Source organism: Petromyzon marinus, chromosome 50 (assembly GCF_048934315.1).
Source record: "Petromyzon marinus isolate PM22_M1 ecotype Great Lakes invasive population chromosome 50, UKy_Petmar_22M1.pri1.0, whole genome shotgun sequence".
NCBI lineage: Eukaryota > Metazoa > Chordata > Hyperoartia > Petromyzontiformes > Petromyzontidae > Petromyzon > Petromyzon marinus.
In genome coordinates, this window is record NC_133716.1 from 880,127 (window position 1) to 888,753 (window position 8,627).

Here is an 8,627-nt window from a genome sequence, read left to right on the forward strand (position 1 = left end):
CTATGGACGGCAATACCAGCACATGCACTGCATGGTGGTATACGGTGAAACAACCCCTGTGGACCGATACAACATGGGGAGGAATGCATTCATCCAACGGTGGGATCGACCACGTTTCTGTACAATATAATAATTAATTATTCTTATGATGCGCTGTAGTGTGGTGGCCTTAGTGTGTGGGTGTGTCTATGTCAGGTTTGTTTGAATAGACGCATTTGTGTAACACGGCGGGTTAAACACCCCCGTGTGCTTCCTAGAAACGCGAGAGTGAACAATGCACAAGGTTTCGGTTGTGTTTTTCTAACTCGTTTAAGCAGTGCTCACAAATCTGATCAGCTCTAAGCTGCTTTTTGCCATGCACCCATATCCTGGTATGCGGGTTATTTTAGATGACAAGGAGCTATGGTAGTTCGTACGATGAAGTTGGTGAAATGCAGAGTTGGATTGCCAGCCACAGCTAACACTACATTTCCCCACAAACGATCCTTATGACCATCCAGTATTGGATTTAATATCCACAGAATCACAAAAATACCCATAGGCTGACATACCGAACTATGGAATGACTGTTACATAGATATCCATAAACCCACATAGAAACCCATACATTCCTCATATAATAGACCCTTAGATGAATATAGAGATCCACAGGATTACATAGAGGATCAACGACTTAGAGGCCTATAAACCTAATAAACTCATGACCAGTATGGAAAAGTACGGTCAAGTTTCAATTTTAAAATTGAATTTTGTTTAACCAAGTGAGAATGCAAAAGACCAGGGTAAGTCTCATTTGCTAGTGACCTGCATGGGTCACCGAAACGACGGAAGAAAAACTAAATACGGTACAGCGATGAAGCAAATATAAATGAGAACATTTAAACAATCCCTATAGCCCACTGCAAAGAGAGGCCTTCATCCAGCAGTGGACTGACAAAGTGCTGTACATTATCTGCAATATAATTAGAAAAATACAAGTCTTGTAAATTTCCAGCTTACATACCCAATGTTCAGTATTCACACACTATTCACGATGAATTAAAGCAATTATCTACAGGACTGTATTTTTACATATAAATAGCACATATAGTTCATCAGCCTATTTATTGGCTTTCCAAAGCAATATTATGCAACAGCATTTGCTTAACCAAGCAAATTCTGGACCGGTTTTGACCTTCTGGGTCTCATCTTGATCAGAGTTAAGCAAAGTGTTATTAATCTTTGTTTTTTTTTCCAGTAAAGTCACGTAGAAATAAGAAAAAATAAAATGACATAATATACTTATTTCTACGTGACTTTACCCCAAAAAAAGATTAATTCCTGCAGTCACGAAAGCACCAAATCTAGTTTCAAAGTGTTATTTTCAAGATTTACCTTTCCAAGTCCACTCTTGCAAACGAGGCCATCCTTTTCTCTTCAATTCTCACCTAGTCAAACGGAATAAACTTTAAATTGGTTCAACACATTTCTTGGCTTTACAAAGCAAATTTCTGCTGGGTGAGCAGAAATTATCGACAAAAACACTCAATCTAAACTACAGGGCCCTATATTATCTGAAACCGGATTCCCACCACCATCCATCACAGAAGAATTCTCTCATCAAGACTCTGGACCATAGAGCCCAAATGCATATCCGACCAGGAACACATAGGCAGTGAACTCAAGCACGTACACCAAGCTCTTTCGGTAAAGTCACGTTGAAGGGAAACAATAAAATATATATAAAACAAAATTCTCACGACGTTTCGACCATAACGCAAACGGTCATCATCAGGTGTGAAAAACCAACGGCAAGAAACATTTGAAAGAAGTGTCGGTCCGCATTTATTTATTTATTTTTGTACAGTGTATTTCTTTATATAAAACGTTAGTGCCACGCGCAGCGATTTGGCAGTTTATTTAGAAGGACGAGTCCATCTATGTTCTGAAAAGAGGAGGGGGGAAAGGAAAAATTAATGTATGCTGTCTGAAAGCCACCGTAAGCATGAACAATCAATTAAGACCTGAAATGGTTTATCAAATCCTTCCAATGATTGCTAAGCCAGAATCCATCTTCTCTGTTGAAATTGTCTCTGTGCTTGTATATGTGGATAGCCTCATGAGCGAATCTCTCATGGTAGCCAGATGGCTTGTCACTTTACCCTACATTGCGGGGATCACAAAAAATATCTACAAAATCTTGAATAAACACAAGATTCAGGTCCGTTTCAACACATTACATAAAATCCGTGATCTGGTTCCATCTGTAAAAGATGTTATTCCGGACATACAGTACCCTGATGTATGCTGTCTAAAAGCCACCGTAAGCGTGAACAATCAATTAAGACCTGAAATGGTTTATCAAATCCTTCCAATGATTGCTAAGCCAGAATTCATCTTCTCGGTTGAAATAGTCTCTGTGCTTGTATATGTGGATAGCCTCATGAACGAAGCTCTCATGGTAGCCAGATGGCTTACAAAGAACCTCTGCCTTGGAGAAGTCAACCCGCCACCACATCTTGAATAAACACAAGATCCAGGTCCGTTTCAACACATTACATAAAATCCGTGATCTGGTTCCATCTGTAAAAGATGTGATTCCGGACATACAGTACCCTGGTGTCTACAAACTAAATTGCCTCTGTGGTAGTAGTTACATTGGAGAAACCAAACGACATGTCTCGGACCGCATCCGTGAACACAAAGCAGGCCTTAAACACGGTAGGACCAACACCTCGGCCATGACAGATCACTGTTATAATTCAGTAGGCTCACATGACATTGACTTCTCCAAGACAGAGGTCCTTTCCAAGCCATCTGGCTACCATGAGAGATTCGTTCATGAGGCTATCCACATATACAAACACAGAGACAATTTCAACTGAGAAGATGGATTCTGGCTTAGCAATCATGGGAAGGATTTGATAAACCATTTCGGGTCTTAATTGATTCATCTTCTTTGGTTCTTTCGGTAAAGTCACGTAGAACGAGAATAAAATAATAAATTGATAAAATAAAATAATACAATAATATTCTCACGACGTTTCAGCCACAACACAAGCGGCCTTCATCAGGTGAAGGGACGAGACTGTCTGGAGGATAGCGCTGGAGTGAAAAAGCCACGCTCAGATCGCGACCTTTAAGCTGTGTGAGAAGAAACAAAGCGCCTTAACAAAGGAATTAGCATTGAATTTAGCATTGAAATGGCTGAGTGATTAGCTTGTGACTGGTCACAGAAATGGCTATGTTAAAGTTAAAGCATACACATCCGCAGAGGCACCCCTTGACAAAGAGAGGCACCCCTTGACAAAGGTGCCTCTGCGGATGTGTATGCTTTAACTTTAACATAGCCATTTCTGTGACCAGTCACAAGCTAATCACTCAGCCATTTCAATGCTAAATTCAAAGCTAATTCCTTTGTCAAGGCGCTTTGTTTCTTCTCACACAGCTTAAAGGTCGCGATCTGAGCGTGGCTTTTTCACTCCAGCGCTGTCCTCCAGACAGTCTCGTCCCTTCACCTGATGAAGGCCGCTTGTGTTGTGGCCGAAACGTCGTGAGAATATTATTGTGTTATTTTATTTTATCAATTTATTATATTCTCATTCTACGTGACTTTACCAAAATAACCAAAGAAGATGAATCCTTGCAGTCACGAAAGCTTTAAATCGAAATCTTAATTGATTGTTCACGCTTACGGTGGCTTTCAGACAGCATACATTAATTTTTTCGTCTCCCCCCTCCTCCTTTCCGAACATAGATGGACTCGTCCATCTAAACAAACTGTCAAATCGCTATCCGTGGTGCTAACGTTTAAAAATAAATAAATGCGAACCGCCACTTCTTTCAAATGTTCTTGCCGTTGGTTTTCACACCTGATGATGACTGTTTGTGTTGCAGTGGAAACGTCGTGAGAATTTTATAATTTTATATATATTATTATTTTATTGTTTCCCTTCAACGTGACTTTACCGAAAGAACCAAGAATATGCATCACTGTAGTCACGAAAGCTTAAAATCAAAATCTACAGGGCCCTGTTTATTCAAGTAATATATGATCATTATTACACTTATTTATCTGGCAAAGCTTCACTGAATCCAATGACTCTTTTTAGGAGGGTCCTGCTACGTTTCTAGAGTAGGTGGCAATTAATGGTAAGTACGGTACTATATTCCAACGGAGTCAATTCACTGGTAAATTATCATATTTGAACCATGGCACCCGATGGCTTACATTTGTGAATTATATCACGGTACCATTAACGTCCACTGCAAAGCACACCTACGGTAATAGATAGATAGATCCTTTATTGTCATTGTCACCAGTACAACGAAATCTAATGTTCAGTATGTTGAACTTCTTCCACACCGTACATAGCCAACCGTGCTAACCAAGGCGGCCGCTGGATTCCAAAAATGAACCTCTGCAACAAACGGAGACCGCGCAACCGTTCGGCCTTGAACCATGGTGATTTTAAAGAAGCTGTGGGTAAGTCACTGCAGATTATATTTTCCTCCTTACTCCATATCGCTGTTAAGCAATCTCAAGGACCCCTAAGTCCTCCGGCTGGTCCTACCAGTTTTTATTCTTATTATTGTTAAGTTTCCTGTGCAATAATTCTACTCCATCAATCCGTTTCCGTCAGCTGCCCACAAGCAGTTGATATATTTTTCTTCCTGGTCAAGATAAATCTTAAGATAACCAAATTTACGAAGAACTCAAAAGTTACCACGAAATGCCATTTTTGGTAATACTCTTAGCTGAATAATTAACGCTTCCTAACCATATTTGTCTCTCCACATATATATAAAAAATAAAGTTTTTTACATCACCCATCAGCCACACGGGTTTCTGTCAGTGCCTCTCCACTGCTAGCCTGCTCCCTCTCTCTCCTAGCCTCTCCACTGCTAGCCTGTTCTCTCTCTCACTCTCCTAGCCTCTCCACTGCTAGCCTGCTCCCTCTCTCACTCTCCTAGCCTCTCCACTGCTAGCCTGCTCCCTCTCTCACTCTCCTAGCCTCTCCACTGCTAGCCTGTTCTCTCTCTCACTCTCCTAGCCTCTCCACTGCTAGCCTGCTCTCTCTCACTCTCCTAGCCTCTCCACTGCTAGCCTGCTCCCTCTCTCACTCTCCTAGCCTCTCCACTGCTAGCCTGTTCTCTCACTCTCCTAGCCTCTCCACTGCTAGCCTGCTCTCTCTCATTCTCCTAGCCTCTCCACTGCTAGCCTGTTCTCTCACTCTCCTAGCCTCTCCACTGCTAGCCTGCTCTCTCTCACTCTCCTAGCCTCTCCACTGCTAGCCTGCTCCCTCTCTCACTCTCCTAGCCTCTCCACTGCTAGCCTGTTCTCTCACTCTCCTAGCCTCTCCACTGCTAGCCTGCTCTCTCTCACTCTCCTAGCCTCTCCACTGCTAGCCTGTTCTCTCACTCTCCTAGCCTCTCCACTGCTAGCCTGCTCTCTCTCACTCTCCTAGCCTCTCCACTGCTAGCCTGCACTCTCACTCTCCTAGCCTCTCCACTGCTAGCCTGTTCTCTCACTCTCCTAGCCTCTCCACTGCTAGCCTGCTCTCTCTCACTCTCCTAGCCTCTCCACTGCTAGCCTGCTCCCTCTCTCACTCTCCTAGCCTCTCCACTGCTAGCCTGTTCTCTCACTCTCCTAGCCTCTCCACTGCTAGCCTGCTCTCTCTCACTCTCCTAGCCTCTCCACTGCTAGCCTGTTCTCTCACTCTCCTAGCCTCTCCACTGCTAGCCTGCTCTCTCTCACTCTCCTAGCCTCTCCACTGCTAGCCTGCTCTCTCACTCTCCTAGCCTCTCCACTGCTAGCCTGTTCTCTCTCTTACTCTCCTAGCCTCTCCACTGCTAGCCTGCTCCCTCTCACTCTCCTAGCCTCTCCACTGCTAGACTGTTCTCTCACTCTCCTAGCCTCTCCACTGCTAGCCTGTTCTCTCACTCTCCTAGCCTCTCCACTGCTAGCCTGTTCTCTCTCTTACTCTCCTAGCCTCTCCACTGCTAGCCTGTTCTCTCTCTTACTCTCCTAGCCTCTCCACTGCTAGCCTGTTCTCTCTCACTCTCCTAGCCTCTCCACTGCTAGCCTGTTCTCTCTCATTCTCCTAGCCTCTCCACTGCTAGCCTGTTCTCTCTTACTCTCCTAGCGTCTCCACTGCTAGCCTGTTCTCTCTCTCACTCTCCTAGCCTCTCCACTGCTAGCCTGTTCTCTCTCACTCTACTAGCCTCTCCACTGCTAGCCTGTTCTCTCACTCTCCTAGCCTTTCCACTGCTAGCCTGTTCTCTCACTCTCCTAGCCTCTCCACTGCTAGCCAATTACTATACACTCGGGTAGCTTCTCCACTGCTAGCCTTTCCCTATCTCTTCTGCTAGCTTCGGTACTGCTAGCTTCGCACGCTCACACTGAGGATTCCGCTATCTTCTCTATTGCTAGCTTCTCTACTGCTAGCTTCTCTACTGCCTACCTTTCTCCCCTCGCCTCTCCAAACTCGCCCTTGCCTCCAGTGGGGGTTAAGCCATCACCGCTGGAGAGGGCGAGGTGTGGAGAGCGGGGCCTGGGACTCCTCTTGTCTTTCCTCTTGTCTTCACTCCGACCAAAACCAAATCCTTCTCTGTCACCCTCCCGTATATATCCCCCTCCTTATTAACTCATTAATTAAGCTGGCGACCTCCCGTCGCCTCACGCCCGTGGCTTCCGCCGCTATCGCCTCAATCTCCCGTCAACCTAGCGCCTGTTCCCCGCCTGCATTTGCAGCCAGCCAATCACTGCTATGCATCTTCATTGGCCGTCTCCTTTCTGTTGCTCTTGTCGGGGAGGCTGACCCCCGTCCCCTCGCTCATGTGGGATCCACTGCTCCCCTCTTCCGTGTCCTGGGGAGGGTTACTGCTCACCGACCCCCCCCCCCCCCCCCTTCGCTGCGGCCCCTCGGGGCATGATTCGGGCTGGCGCGTAGCCACCAAAATTCGACGCGGCTACCTGCCCGGCGCCGCGCACCGATCGTGCACGCCGCCCGTCTATCTCGCGCACACGTTAAGCAGAGGCGGCACGGGTGATCTCGCGTGCACGATGCCCGTTTACCTTGCGTACACGTTAACTACGAGCTACACGCAGCGGCAAATGCACACACGCGGGTAAAATAGACGCTCGTGCGCAAACACAGGATACCACAACGAGAAGGCTCACCGCACATGCACTCCTCTCCGCACTCGCAGGGATGACACAAGGTTTATTGACTAGTGGCGATTTATTCTTCGCGAATAACGTAGCTAAACTACCCGAGTCAGTGTGGGCCAGCAGGGCAGGTCTAACCTATCTCCCATGGTCTAGGACTCACTCTGTCCCGTCTCTCTCTAATCACTCTCCCTAAGGATATCCCCCTTAATCTCACCTTTCTCCTATGTACTCACAGTTCGACTCCGAGGTGTAGGAAGCCGTGGGAAGGCGAGGCTGCACGTAGTCCTCGCTGGGAACGGGGCCTGGCTGCGCTGCGACTCGTCTCACGGACGATCCAGTAGCAGGCACGATGACTCCTCCAATCCTTGATTCCAGAAGAACCCGACTGCCCTGCCCCTACGTTCCCTGCCCTTTTTATGGTCCCTACATCAAAGATAATGTGCCGCTAATCCGCTGGCCTCTCGTCCAATCAGGAGCCTCGGATTTCCCGCTCCTCGCTAATCCAATCGGTGCCCTCTCCGACGTCCACTTTTTACACACGCTGTGCAAGTGGAGGGCCCCCTGCCTTGCCGCCACTCGCTACTCCGGCCCACCCCCTACCGGCCTGCTGACCCGTGTGTGTTTTGGGTGCTTCCTATCCGCGGTGGCTCAGCAGCCCCGTCGTGACCATGCAACTACAACCCGAGTCACGGTGCCGCGGTGTACGCTAGCCTCGGGGGAGGTCGCCCAATTCCCTGGTCGCAGGAAACCGTGAAGTTTGGTCCCATGAGAGGGCTTCTGGGTGAAAACCTGTCGGTCAGGTGACCTCCCCTCGGGGCTCTATGTGGGTGTGTGTGTGTGTTCATGTGGGGGGTGGTGAGGGAAGAGCAGCGTCGGCCCCGTCGCTCGGAGGTGGCGGCGTCGCGGCCACGGAGTCGGCAGGACGGCTCCGACGGAATCTGTTGGCGTTCGCTGGTTCGCCTTGGAACCCGACGTTGCTTCACGACCGACGAGTCCAGAAAGGCCCTTTCACAGCAACGTTTCGCACGGCCCCTGGATTCCCGTGAAGTGAGGACGGCCGTCGTGTTGCAAACGTCGCCACCGTCCCCTGTGTACCCTCGGTCCATGTTGAGAAGAAGAATGGAGGGAAGCCGCTCCGACGGAGCGGCTTCGCTGCTGTGGCACCACACTCTCTCTCACCACACCTGTTCATCTCGATGCGACCTCACTGTCCGTAACTCGCACATGCATGCACACCGCTTGCAAACCCCCGCGCGCGTTACTCCACTACACACGTGTAGTGGGCCCAACTGAGTCGCAGATGTACTTCTTAGAGGCAACACATTTATTACACCAACACGAATACACAAAGGGGTAGCTGCCCATTTACCAGATAATAGCCTAGGGTGTTGGACCACCCGGCTAACTACACTAACACACTGGGAGTTAGCTAGAATGGACCGGACCCCGGCTCGGGTCCCGGACCACGTGTTGG